Below are 13,807 nucleotides of genomic sequence, written 5' to 3' on the forward strand. Positions count from 1 at the left end.
CTGAAACAAAGAAACCCGCTGCTTTAAGTAAGAGTAACAAGAAAATAAATCCTTCTTGATGCTGACAGTACTGCAGAGTTTCAATGAGAGGAAAATAATGGTGAATGGGTTATTGGCTAAAGGCAACTTGGATCAGCTTATTAAGGTGGCACAAGAACAGCAGTGTGTGTAACTGTGAAAGCAACTGAGAGCAGTGTTAAGTCCTACTGACAGAAGTGAGACGGTATGACCAAACAGGGATTACTGCAAAGGATGCAGAAATTAATGGGATGGTTTGCTGAACAGAGACTCCTGTGATGTAATGCAGCAAGAAAGCAAATGAAATTTTGAGATATAGAGAAAAAGAAACCAGGAATTACCTCACTTCAGTATGTGGCAAGTAGTGTGACTGTTGTTGGCCTATTGCATCTGTTTCTGATGTCCATGATTCACGGAACATGAAGACTGCTGATAAACTAAAGAACCACTTCAATCACATAATATCCATAAAAAAATGTAACGTTTTGGGAGTCTCCTGTAGTCAAACAAAACCAGAACTCGGACTTAGAGATGAAAAGAGGAAGTTTAATAAGTTACAAAGCCTGTGATTTAAAGCTGAATTTCAAGCCAGTCAAGTAATCACCATTAGCAGTTTAGTAAAGACTGGGGTGGATATTTTTTATCACTATACATATTCAGTCAAGACTGGATGCTTTTAAAAAATCTATGGCCTGAGTTAAACAAGAATTAAGCTAGAGAAGCCTATGTCCTTCTTTACAATACAGCCAGGCATCAGTGATTCATTCCTATGCTCTAACTTACAAATTTTATAAATTACAGTAAATCAGGGTTTTTTGGATACTTCAAGAGCAATTGTGCAGCTCTGTGGATGTTATCTATTGAATAAAAATGCAAAATATTTATGCGTTTGGTGATCTTTCAACGGAATAACATTCAATACCCTTTTTATGAAAAGAAAAGAAATAATCATTTATATACCAGTGTTTTGGTATTCTTCAGCTACTGCTGTCTAATGATTTACTGACCAAACAGGACTGATAATTCACTTTCCAAAGACAAGAAAAGATTATCAAAGATCAGTGTAATTTGTTTATTGCAAGTGTAGAGACAGAGATCTACTTGGAAAAGATGGCAGTACAGTTAAATCTTGATGGGTAAGATAAAGATTAATGAAAATGAAAGATACAGAATAATAAATGCAATTACACTGCAAGCTGAATGTAAAAACTAGTTTCACTCATTTGAGTAAGAAGTTATTTGAATGCTACCAGATTTTAGCCACTGTTTTGTGTTAGCCTAAATCCTAAAATATAATTTTTTGTTTGTTTCTTTGTTCCCCCACAGATATTATGTTTCCCTGGTTTTGAGTAATATCTCAAGATGAACATTTGCACCAAGTATTCAACATAATTGGACAAAAGTATCGAAGTCCTGATTGATAGGAAACTAACCATGAGCCAGCAATGTGCCCTTGTGGCCAAGAAGGCCAATGGCATCCTGAGATGCATCAAGAGGAGGGTGGCCAGCAGGTCAAGGGAGGTTCTGCTCCCCTTCTACTCTGCCCTGGTGAGGCCTCATCTGGAGTCTGTCCAGTTCTGGGTTCCCCAGCTCAAGAGAAACTGGGAAATTATAGTGAGAGTCCAGTGTAGGGTCGCCAAGATGATCAGGGGACTGGAATATCTTCCTCATGAGGAAAGGCTGCAGGATCTGGGACTGTTCAACCTGGAGGACACTGAGAAGGGACCTCATTAATACTTACAAGTATTTGAAAGGTGGGTCAAGAGGATGGGGTGACAGTTTTTTTCTATAATGTCCAGTAATAGGACAAGGGATAATGGACAAAAACTGGAACACAAGAAGTTCCACTTAAACTTAATGAAAAACTTCTTTACTGTTGAGGTGAGGGAGCCCTGGCACAGGCTGCCCAAGGAGGGTGTAGAGGCTCCTTCTCTGGAGGTCTTCAGAACCCATCTGGACACGTTCCTGAGCAACTTGATCTAGGTGGACCTTCTTTAGCAGCGGGGTTGGACTAGATGATCTTTAGAGGTCCCTTCCAACCTCTACCATTCTGTGATACTGTGATTCTGTGATGGTGGTGCTCTTTGGAACTACTCTAAACAACAAGAAAATTGGGGAAATTTGACATCAAGTGAGGGTCAAGAAAGAAAGAAAGTTTAAAAATCTACAGCAAGATAACATAAGAAAGAATGTGCCGAGAGGGGCATGAGCTTACAGACTATACCCCTCCTCCAAAGCATGGTTTGCTCTCCTGGATGTAGTTTCTTCCTAAACCAGAGCCACGTGGCCCTTTCCATCTCCCCCAATGTTAACCTGAGGGCTTCATCAGACCTAGGCCAGTTTAGGGCAAAGAATTATGAACATTCCATCTATGGGACACTACATATTGATAAGGGCTTCTCAAAACACAGGTGACAGGAGAAGAAATCTTCCAAGTGTAGGTGATCATTTTAGTCCCTACCCTCCTGTGTTTATCTTTAGTAAACAGATGTTCATATAATAAACACTACCACTAGGAGTAGTACTTATGAATTCACTAAGTACAAGCTAGGAGGGAGGTTGAAATAACCAACAGATCGCTCTTAAACTAATGGTTAAGAACAACACTTTTAAATTAATGGTTAAGAACAACACGTTTATTCCTGTCAAAATCACACTGCCTCCGTTCAGGCCCATATAATTTGAACTACTGTATAGCTTGGGTTTTTTTTCTAGGGCTTAAGTGCTGACAGGCCTCGGTGATTTTTTCCATGTCACCCTGCTTTTTGGTTCCTTTCACTGCTTCTCCTAGATCAAGCTTTGCATCTGTATTTTCAATGCTTTCACAGACTCCCCTCTTATCAATTTTCTGTCATAATTTAAAAACTTGAATGTCAATTTGATTAGACTTCTGTAGCTCATCTGCTGCTGCTTCAAACATCTTTGTGCTTTCTTCCACACTGTCCTTGTTGGAGTTTTCTTTCAATGGCCACAAAGCCAATTAGTTTTCTTCATTTAATCCCATCCTATATCTTCTTCACCACAATGTATACACAGAAACAAGAATTAGGTTGGTGGTGTTGTTGCAAACTGTGCCTTCCTGGCTGATCAATATGGTCTCATTGTTTCCTTCATCTGTCTGTAGCCATCTGCTGTCTTTTGTCTTATACTTCTGAGCTCTTCAGGGCAGTAATGATCTTTTTGCCCTATATTTCTATATGGTATATCATCATAATCATAATCCAGGATTAAGGCTGCTAGATAACATGACAATACAAACAAATAATAATAATAATGAAAACATTTGCTCTAAGTTCTTTGCATTTTATTTTTTTTAAATCCAAGCCCTAGAAATATGATGTGGCTCAGGAAAAAGATCACCAATGTCACTGTTTCTTCACTGCCTCTGGAAAACGTTTAGAATAGCAGTGGATGGGAATATTAATTCAAGCCTTCTAATACAGCGCTGGATCAGGCTCAGCAGGTCTGACAGCCTGTCTCCATTGTAACTCCTACTAAAGGCAGTAAAAGGGCTCTCATGAGAAATGAATCAGGCCCTACAGAGCCCATGAGGCAGGGAGCAAGAGGAGCTATGCTATTGCCTAGCAAGACTGGTGGCTCAGATAGAGGACCACATATTGACATTTTAATGATCATCTATAATTTAAATATGCCATATTTTCCAAGTTATTTTCTTTTTAAGCGAATGTCAGCAAAGTTAAAAGGCTGAGACACGGTACAGGGTCCTAATAAAAGCAAATCCAGGATTATTTCCACAGAAGCCATAATTCAGGCAGACTACTGTGAACCCCAAACGTGAGAATATAACTATTACAAAATGTGTAAGAGGCCTAAACTGCTGAGAATCCCCACTCCAGTGTCCTCTCGACACCTACACACTCACTCATGAGCCTGTAATATGTCAGGAGGGGAATTTTGTCTTGCACTGCACATTACAAGTGTTAAAATTTGCCCGTTTTTTCCCAGCCGGGCTACAGCGGGGACTACCTGACTCAGCTCACGAACTAGAGGCACAGCATCAAATTTCCCAACCCACTTAATTTGAAAGCCTGCCAAGATAGGTGAAAGACCTTATAAATATGTAAAGCAGGAAGTTCAGATTACATAGTGATGTAAATTCCCAGTGATTGATGCCCTTTTTAAAAACAATAAAAATCCTCGAGAAAGTAGGAGGTTGGTAAATCTGCCCGAGTGCCCGTGATGGCTGGCGGTGCCGTACGGAGTTCAGACGATGCATTGTACTTTTCGTGCGGATTTTATTTTGGATTTCTACCACTTCCTGGAGGCCAGGGGGAGGCACAGTGGGAGGAACCAAAAAACTCGGTGCCACAGCCATTTTGTTTGTGGGCAGCATGGTAGAATTCTGTCAGTCAGTATAAGGAGGGGTTTTTAAAACAGTATTTATGGAAAAACTATTCCTGCCGTAACGGATGTATCTGTTGAATTTAGTGTTAATTTAGTTCTTTCGTAAGGTAGGTATTTCTATTCGTAAGTAAATTGAGTATTTTGTTGGGATTCAAGCCTCCCCACTTTCCAGGAATCGTGGATTTTGTTTCAGGCATGACTGGCTTTTTCGGATGCTGCGAGGTTGCCCAACTCCAGCGGCGCGGGGGTGCTGGCGGGGGGGTCGCCCGGTGCCGCGGGGAAAAGCCAAGGGATGCGCTTATCGCCAGAAACTTGCTTCGGGGGCAGGAGTGGGGGCTGGGGCGGGGGAAAGGAGGGAGAACGGCAAAGTCTCGGAATTATTTTCTCCAGCTCTCTCTCCTAATTCTTCGAGGCGGCTGCTCTCATTGAAGGGAGGGATGAAGCCAGGGGGGTTGCGTGGAGCGAGCCGTAGTTTTGCAGTGTCACCGAAAACCAGTGCTAGACTTTGGTCCTGGGTGTTTCAAAGGCGGGTGTAAAATGGCACACTGCATTTTTCCAGGCGGCGGTAGCGGCGGCGTGGGGGAGCGGGGCGGGGGGGGATGGGGGGGGGGCGGGGGCGACGGGGCCGCTGCCCGCGGAGCCCATCGAGCCGCCGCCGGCCCCGGCAAAGTTGTGACCCCGGCGGCGCCTGGCTCGCCCGCCCCGGCTCCCGGTCGCCGCCGGCAGCGCCCGCAGACCCTCGGGGAAGCCGCCTCCTTCTTCACCCGGCGATCCTGGCGGGGCTGACGGGGAGGCGGGGGGAGGAAAAAGGAGAGAGAGGGGAAAAAAACCCACCCCAAACCTCTAAAACCCCCACAACAACGAGAAAAGTCTCACTTTTTGCATTTGCGAAATATTTTAAGGATGTTCGGGGAACCCTTTGCAGCATGGAGGTGGCTGGTTGTAGGAGAGCGAGTATGCAGTCCATATTGTTACAGCCGTTTTGCAAGGACTGCCTTCTCCGAAGGTAAGTTTGTGGTTTTGACCAAAAATATGCGTTGCTGCGGTTTTTTGGCGTGTATTAGTGCTGTAGAGGGTTTTCGTTGTGCTGATGAACAAAACGTAATCTTGTATTTTTCTTAGCTTTGATCTCATGTGTATCCCACCCAACGACGTCTCCTTAATATCCACAATTACTGAAGTCAGTTTTGTTTCCTCTTTAAAATTTTATACAGGCGAAGCTTAACAGCATTTTAAGTTCAATTTAAGAGCATAAGCACTCAGATATTTTCCAGATGGACTTGGTTTTTTGGTGTTTTTTTTTGTTTTTTTGATTTTTTTTTGTTGTTGGTTCTGGCTTTTTGTTTTGGGGGGTTTCTTTACCGAGTAATAAACGCATCGAGGACCAAATATGTGACTGTCTTTATAAATATAATACAGCTCTAGTATAAAAAGAAGCATATTATGTGACTCTTATATGGTCTAGTCGTAGCTAAAAGAGTTTACAATGCCATTTGTGATGGCTCTTGATGGATTACTTTGGTCTAAAGTATGGGGGAAAACTGCCCTTGGTATGGTGAAGGTGGAGATTGACATAAGAGGGTTTATATTATGTCTCTTACTAACAGTGACCTTTTTATTTACAAATTAGCGCTCTTGTGGCAATTAGCTTAAAGCCTTAGTTATATAAAGGTTCTTATTTCACCGCACTCCATTTAGATATCTTGGGTTGGGGTTTTTTTCGAGGGGGGAGAGGGGTGGTTGGTTTGTTTCTTCTTTTTTTCTCCAAGAGGGTACATTTGGGAGACGTTTTGTAATTTTTGGCATTTTTCTAGGCGCATTATTTTATATTTTCCTTCACACGGTGGGAGATCTTTTTTGTTTTGCGTTGGTTTGTGCTGGTGGCGCTGTGGCGCGCGGAACAATTTGTGTCCCTGGCTCCAAAGGGGGAGGGGGCCGCCGGGGGGCGGGGGGGCGAAGAGAAAGGTGGGGCACAGTTTGATCTATTGTATCTTTTCCTGTTCTCTGTATCAAAAGTAACCGCAGATTAGGTAGAAAAATGATTAAATTGTATCTCTGAAAAATTGCAGTGTGCATAACTATGGCCCGGAACAGGCATGACCTCACTCTTTTCTCTGGTTTGTGTAACGAAGCAGAATTTTAGGGTTTTTTTTCCCATCCTGCACCTACAGACCAGTTTTCTTCGGTAGTGAGATTTGTGGCCTCACCCCCATAATGATTTCACAGTAGCTGCAGCTGAAAGGGTTTTAAATGATTTTTGCATACAATATGGAAGGCTTTGGTACACATTTGTTGTGCAACTAGTCCATTGTTTGCTTGCTGTGAAGTTAAAGGTTATTTTCACCGCTGGTTATTAAACCATAAGGTCTCTCCTGTTCGTGTGTTTGCACATGCAAATTTCTCGTTGAGATCTGTAAGAGTTTCAATTGTGTATGAAGATGGGATTGTAAAGAAGGGATAACCTTCAGACTGTAACAGGATTCACCTGAGGTGGGTGGGTTTTTTCTTTCCTGTTGCCAAGTGGAGCATGCGTTTTATATGTATCGATAAATAGATATATATTAATGTGTGTTGTCTTCTTTTGTTACAACCTACAGATCACCTCGGTTCTAAGAGCAAATGTGTTAGAAGGCTTTCTGCTAACATCCATATTAGGTGTTTAAGAAAACAGAAGTGATTAATGTTCTAAGATGTGGGAAGACATAGTCAAGCCTATGATCAGAGCATATATTAGAAAACTCAACAGGTTCAAGAATAAATGTAACATGACATTTAATACATTTTTAAGGAATCATTGTGCCCATTATTTTGGAGTGATGAGAAGCTGACAGTTTTAGACACCTTTGCATTTATTTTATATTTCAACATCTTCATTATTTTCAAGGAATACGTTTGACAAATACTGGACAGTTGGAAATAGTTTCTGAACTTCTCAGGAGCATTTGAATCTTTAAAAATACATTTAGGTTTTGTTTTTAAAGAAAGTTTGCTCATTAAGTTAGAGTAGATAGTAGACAGTAGATCTAGATAGTAGAATAGATCTCTGCAGTGGTCTCCCTCTGTCTCTCTGGAAGGTAAAATTTACTTCTATCTGAGGCAAATATAGGTACTAACCTTCCTGTAAGAAACATTTATATCCAAGAGAGCAGTCAGCTTGTATCATTTCTCCTCTGTCTGACAAGATCTGTTTTCATGAAGTCTTGGCTGGAGCATAAAGTCCTGTTGGCCTATGACAGTGTGATATGGCCATTACATCTTCAGTGTCCTGGTACAACCCTTACATCTTGAGGACGAGTATCAAGATATGAACCCTCTTTGAAACTGTGGATTTTGGACATCTTCCACTTCTGAGACGATCACTAGGCCACATGGTTGGCACTTTGGGTTATGCCAATTGAAGTAGAACCAATTGTTGTTGAACCTAGTGTGATAATTATAGATCTTAAAAAAGCACTAAGTTATTTACATGAGTAATTCTGATGCAACTTTCATTTTCTTCTTTACATCATATAGACTAATGTTCAGTTTTTTCATCCATAGACACCAGTACTGAGCAAATGATAAACTACTGAAGGGAATTTCATGCTTCTGCTCCTCTTGTCATCTTGGACCATGAAAGAGATGATTTCTTCTGACTGCAGCCTATGCATGCAGGCCATGAGTGAAGTGATTGCTAGTGATCTTACTGCTCAGAGGCAGCTTCTAGTTCAGTGAAGTCAGCAAGAATATGAATGCTGAATAGAAACGTCACGCTTGCTCTTCTTTCTCCCATTCGGTTGAGACTACTCTTTAACATCAGTTATTGTTTTCCAACTTTGATGCTGTATCTGAGTAGAGTCTGTTCTCACTCCCACTAAGATGTCATAAGGTGAGAGAGTGAAGTGCTGATATTTTGCAATGCTCTCACATCTTTCCTGCTGCTTTTTTGAACCATTGTTGAACAAGAAATAGTTCCCAGCAGATGTGTTGCCAATAAGGAATAAGAATTGATTAAGATTTAGCATCCTTTCCAAGCTAAAGAGCAACTAATTTATCTCCTGCATCTTGTGCAGTAATGCTGGGAAGAGTCATTACCAAGGGGTGGCTCTGTCTTGATTGTGTGTTTTCCCTGCCCTGCTCCTTCTGAAATGCCTGTCTGTGGAATACCACAGACTGAAGCAGGAAAACACTGGTTTTTCTTTTTATTTTTTCTTGGCAAGTGCCTTTATTGTATCCCAAATAAAGCCCTACCTTTCTAAGATGGCAAAATTAATACTTTTTTCTCCTAACAGTTTCCTTTTTACCTACAAACTCTATACAATATTGAGCCCATATACCTTTTGAAGACGTTTGGTGCTCTTGGCTTAAAACTATTTGAAGTATAGCATCCCACTGAAAACCAAATAACCTTTTCCAATATCTTAACTCACCCCAACTGACCAAAGTGTTCTGTGGGGAAACTGCTATGGCTAGCACATCCACCTCTTGGCATTCTTCATTTTTCTTCTTTTATCAAATATCTCAAAAAGTTAATTCATGTTGTAGTGAAGAGGTCCAAATCCTTGAGACAATCCTAGATTTTAAGTGCTTTAGTAAACATACAGGGGAAGGAGGGCAAAGAGTGCTTTGAAACAGAATTTCTCCATCTTGCTATTGTGAGCAACAAAGTATGCCTTGGATGCACATACAAGTGTCTTCAGCTCTCATGGGCTGCTTTAGATTCTTAGCTAAGTCATGTTCCCAGTATATCATGTTACAACTGGACTGTCCTTTGGCCCTAGGAGCAATGTTATACCAATAGTACAGATCTCCTTAATAGGACGTTTTGTTCATAAATTCCCTGCTGATAACATCTAGAGCCTTAAAATTGATGGTCAGAATTTGACCCTTAAAGTAGCTACTCCAGTACTTAAAAAGCAAGTACCTTTGCTAAAAACTATTATTCCTGCTTATTTTTCCATATAAACATGAGAAAAAAGATGGGAACTAGTCGTCACTAGTTGTGCAGGGAGTTGAGATGCTATTATGGAGGTCTTGCATGGTAAATGGGAAGCTGCTCATAGGCACACAGTAGCATACAGCAGAACACAAGAATTACAGATGCCAGTGTCTATTGGTTTGAGCACCAGTAGAAATCGCATGAGCAATAAATGTCAGGTATTCTGTAGTCTGTGCAAATTCAAACCTGGAGCAAAGGGTTTCAAGTGGTGAGATGCTGACTCTACATCTGACAATCTGGATCACTTTTGCTTAGGAAAAGGGAAAACAAGGTGTTAGGTTTTACAATATGCTGAGCACTGGGATTCCCAGAGGAAGAGGGTTGGATCTCAGTTTTGCTTCCAGAACTGCTTCATGGATTTAAAAATGTTTAAATGTAAAATGCAGGAATCCTCAGGAACAGCAAGCAGCAGCAAGGACTTACTCCTCCCATAGGAGTCCTCTGTTTGTCAGGTTCCATTTTATTTTTTCTCTGGGACCTGTGCTTACAAGTGTATGGTTAGATATCTAGGTAACAAGTCTCTAAGGTGATGTTAACTCGTGCCCTAGCGGATTAACAGTAAGCTGTGCTTTTGAATAAACTGGAGTCATTGGATCATAAATATGTAATGTAGAACTTCCTTCCCCTGACTTTAGATGGGTATTGTTAAATCTGTAATCCGGGACATTGAAAAGAAACAAGTCAAGTAAATCACATTTTTAAAAAGCAAACAACACGTGCCCCAACTTTAGTTTTCTTCTGTGTTATGAACCATATCTTAAACTTCACTGAGTATCCTGATCAGATCTCCATCTGGCTAGTATGGCTAGCTCAGATACGAATGTCCTCACTTAATCCCAGGCCCCAGTGTTTGCTTATACTGACTTGTGTGTGATTTAGGGGATGAAAAGTTAGCTCTTAATCCCCTCTCCTCCTCAGAGCTTTTAAGAACCTTGCTAAATGGAAGCAAGACCTCCCTGGCCTCACAGGTGTGTGAATATTCATTAATACAAATAAAAGAGTTTTCCATGACTGCTCAAGGCTAAAAATCAAGTGACTCGGACATGGGCCTTTAAGCATTACAATTAGCTCCTATATCTGTTTCCCAGGAATCCCAGTGCTGCTATAACCTGATGAGTAAAAAGATAATTTATTCAAAGGATCCTTTTTATAGACACGGTGTGCTACCTGGATGAATTGGTGCAGAGAGATTTTTCTTAAGAAAATCTAAAATTTAATATCAAACGTTATAATGTGGAGCAGTTATGTTATTTCTGATGGTCTTAAAGGTATCCATATAGGAGAATAACTTGGTGCCTTCAGACAATGTGATTGTGTATTCACAAGTCAAAAAAAGTGCCTCAATCAGCATCTTTTAAGGAGAAGCCATGCTGGGTAACAGGGGAAAAAACATACCATGATACTGTATCCATTTATAATCACATAATGAATGATGATTCCATGATGAACTATGCTGATTTCTTTTGTCATCTCTGAATCAATTTCCAAGCTAAAAATTGGATATCACAGGAATCTGTGGGACTTGAGTGCTCTAGTCAAGCAGACTTTCAGATGAGCTACTTTAACATGAGAGACTATTTTCCTTCCTATCTTCTACATTCTCCCCTGATTTAATTCCTTAAAGTTATTTTAATTAGGCCATATCCTTTCATGCTAACACCCTTCTTGAGCTGCTTACAAATCTGATGAAGTTTAGCAGGCTGGGCACTTGTGACCAGTACTTGGCTTGTGCACAGGCTCCTATGTTAATGACATTGGTTTGTTGTCTTCTCTTGGACAGATCAACAGTGTCAAACAACTTTAAAAGTAACACATTATTTAATATGAGAATGAGAAGGGACTGTCTGTGTTGAAGAGGTGGGAGGAGGTTAAAGCCTTAACTGCTTCTACTCTAAATGATTTGAGAAAACTAGTTTCCACTTGGTTGTGTTTCTCAGGTTGCCCTTTCAGTAGACTTGGGCATTTCACTGCCAGGGAGGAGGAGAAACTACCAACCATACCACGTTAGCTTGGGTTTTCTAAGCCCACCTACATTAGTGATAAAGAGAAAATAATCTAATATGATTTCTCTACCGTTCTTCTCAGGGCAACTTTATCTAAACAAAGCCACTTTCCCTCTCAGCATCTTCCTAACACCCAAAAGATTTTTGCATTCTCTAAATAAAGAAAAACAACTGAAAATGTATTTTCTTCAAGTGAACCCTATCAGAGTTTTCCATTTTTATGCTTCTGGTGCTACCACTAAAACAAATAAATAGATACAAGTCTATCACAGCAGTCTTAGCAGATCAGTTTTGATTCAGATCTAGCCTCTTTTACTGGATATATATATTCAAATTTAGTTCATTAGCTTGTTTCACTAACACAGAATTATTAATTTTGATTTTCTAAAGTGTGTATATAATTGTTCAGTTATAAATATCATCATGCCTAGTTGGTATCCCAGAAGAGAAACTGTATATTTATAACATTCTATCATGCCTAATTTAGAAGTATAAATCAAACTACAGTGTGTACTATAAAGGAATCTAAATCTGAAGTTGAAAGAATTTTTGTGTTCTTGGAAACTAATATTGTCAGACTTTTGAAATCCAAAAGCTGAGTTATTTGTGGGGTTTTTTTTCCCCTTGTCTTAAGTAATGATGGTATAGACTACACTAGGTATTTAATGACAATTCTGGTAATTTGATGTGGAATTCAAGATGGTTTAGGCATGCTGTACATGTGTAGATAGATCCCGCTAACATTAAAAAAAAAAGGTTGACTAGCCCTCACCTCCACTCTTAACATATGCTTTAGGAAATGCCTATTTATTCCAAGATGCAAGTATACTTTCCTGCACCAAAAGATGTCTGAAAGCTAGCTAATTCCCACCTAGACATAAATCAGTGTTTTCCTGATATCAGTAGATATACCACTTTCATTCTGACTCTGGAACTGCAATTTAAATCATTTCACATTATAGATTAGACATCAACCCATAAGTCTGATACTGGGCTGCATACTTTAAACCAATATTGTTAATAAAGACAACACCAAGTCTCATAAGGAGAAACTGAGAAATGACAGAACTTCTCAAAGAAGCTCAAAAGTGTTTTTTAGGCAGCTTTAGCACCTAAAGGATTATGGGTTTTTATGTTCTGTTGAATGGTTACAGAAATAGGAGATGCAGTATTATCCTGTCTCGTCTCTACTTGGTATTCTTCAGTGTAAATTGGATGTACTTACAAAAAATAAAAGGTAACTAAAAGATCTGGCCGTGTAATACATGTAGCTACCAGTTTGCTACAGAAACAAAAATTGTATGTAAATATAAAAGACAAGTTACTTTCCCCTCATTGAGACAAGAACTGAAGGAAGCGATTTACTTGGTCAACTACTTCAAATTATGCTTCAGAAAGAGCTTCAAACAAGCTTTGTATCTATTGCATCTAAATCCTGAACACCTAAAATAACTCAGTGTTTATATCGTACCATTCTTTGAGATGCCAAAGTTATGAAACTCTAAATTGTCTTTCAAAAAGATCACAAAACTATCTACACCACAAGCTATACCACAAAGCTATACCACAAAGCTTTCTATCCCACAAAGGTGTTCTATCACCAAAAGGTGTTCTAGACCACTTTGGCAGTATGGTGTCTGAACACTTTAAGTATGTTAACAGTTCCATTACCTCTTTTAAAACAGACAGTTGACACCAGCAAATAATGTGAAACTCACTATAAATTACATAATTTATGGTTGAAATCTTCATGCCGTTAAGATAATTTTTATATGTATCTCCTTTACTACCGTAATGTGACATTGTATAACATATTGAAGAACTTCTAGTGTCGTATTTGCCTACATTTTAATCCAAACTCCAGGTAGCTACTGAGATGATTTAAAAGAATATAGGTATCTGTAGTGTTATAAACAAAAAAAAAAATAGCTGAGAAGCAAATTTGAACAGAAGCATTGCTGGCAAATATAAAACAGGAATATATCTACAGAATCCATAATAGCTTACCATAGGACAAAAGAGCCACCTATATATTTCCAAATACCTCTAAGAGTAAGTAATTCAGGAAAGAAACCCAAGTATGGCAACTTCATAATGTGTTGTTTCTTCATACATGATTATTGAAAGTGGAAAAAGACTAGTGACACTTTTGTTCAGTTCGGAGTAGTCAGCATTTATGGAGATAAAATGCAAAAAAACAGTCAACAAAATTGCTATATAAATAAATAATTACTGAGTGTTCCAGAGTGACAAAAATGAAACATTGCAAATATTTATGGGCTTGCAAGTTAGTGCCTAGTTTAACATACTCAGCATATTCTTCAGTTTATGAAAATACTCTCTCATCTTCTCTAAGAAATATTTTAAAATCCTTGGCAAATGAGAAATAATTTATCTTTAAGATGTTCTGCTTTTAATTATTATCTGCTACAATAAGGAGGTA

General features: G+C 39.5%; 1 protein-coding gene across 2 annotated transcripts in view; it reads left to right on the top strand.

The window, feature by feature from the left end:
• The first annotated feature begins 4,362 nt into the window (after nucleotides 1–4,362).
• EPC1 (enhancer of polycomb homolog 1) overlaps nucleotides 4,363–13,807 on the top strand; it is a 62,070-nt gene continuing 52,625 nt past the window's right edge. Inside the window, exons 1-2 of one of the 2 annotated variants that reach the window (XM_061997136.1) lie at nucleotides 4,363–4,490; nucleotides 5,286–5,389. The gene's annotated coding sequence lies outside the window, so the exon portion shown is untranslated. Of the gene's footprint in view, nucleotides 4,491–5,214; nucleotides 5,390–13,807 lie in introns of those variants that run through there. The other variant, XM_061997137.1, reaches the window with a different exon arrangement.

This window comes from Colius striatus, chromosome 5 (genome assembly GCF_028858725.1).
Source record: "Colius striatus isolate bColStr4 chromosome 5, bColStr4.1.hap1, whole genome shotgun sequence".
Taxonomy (NCBI): domain Eukaryota; kingdom Metazoa; phylum Chordata; class Aves; order Coliiformes; family Coliidae; genus Colius; species Colius striatus.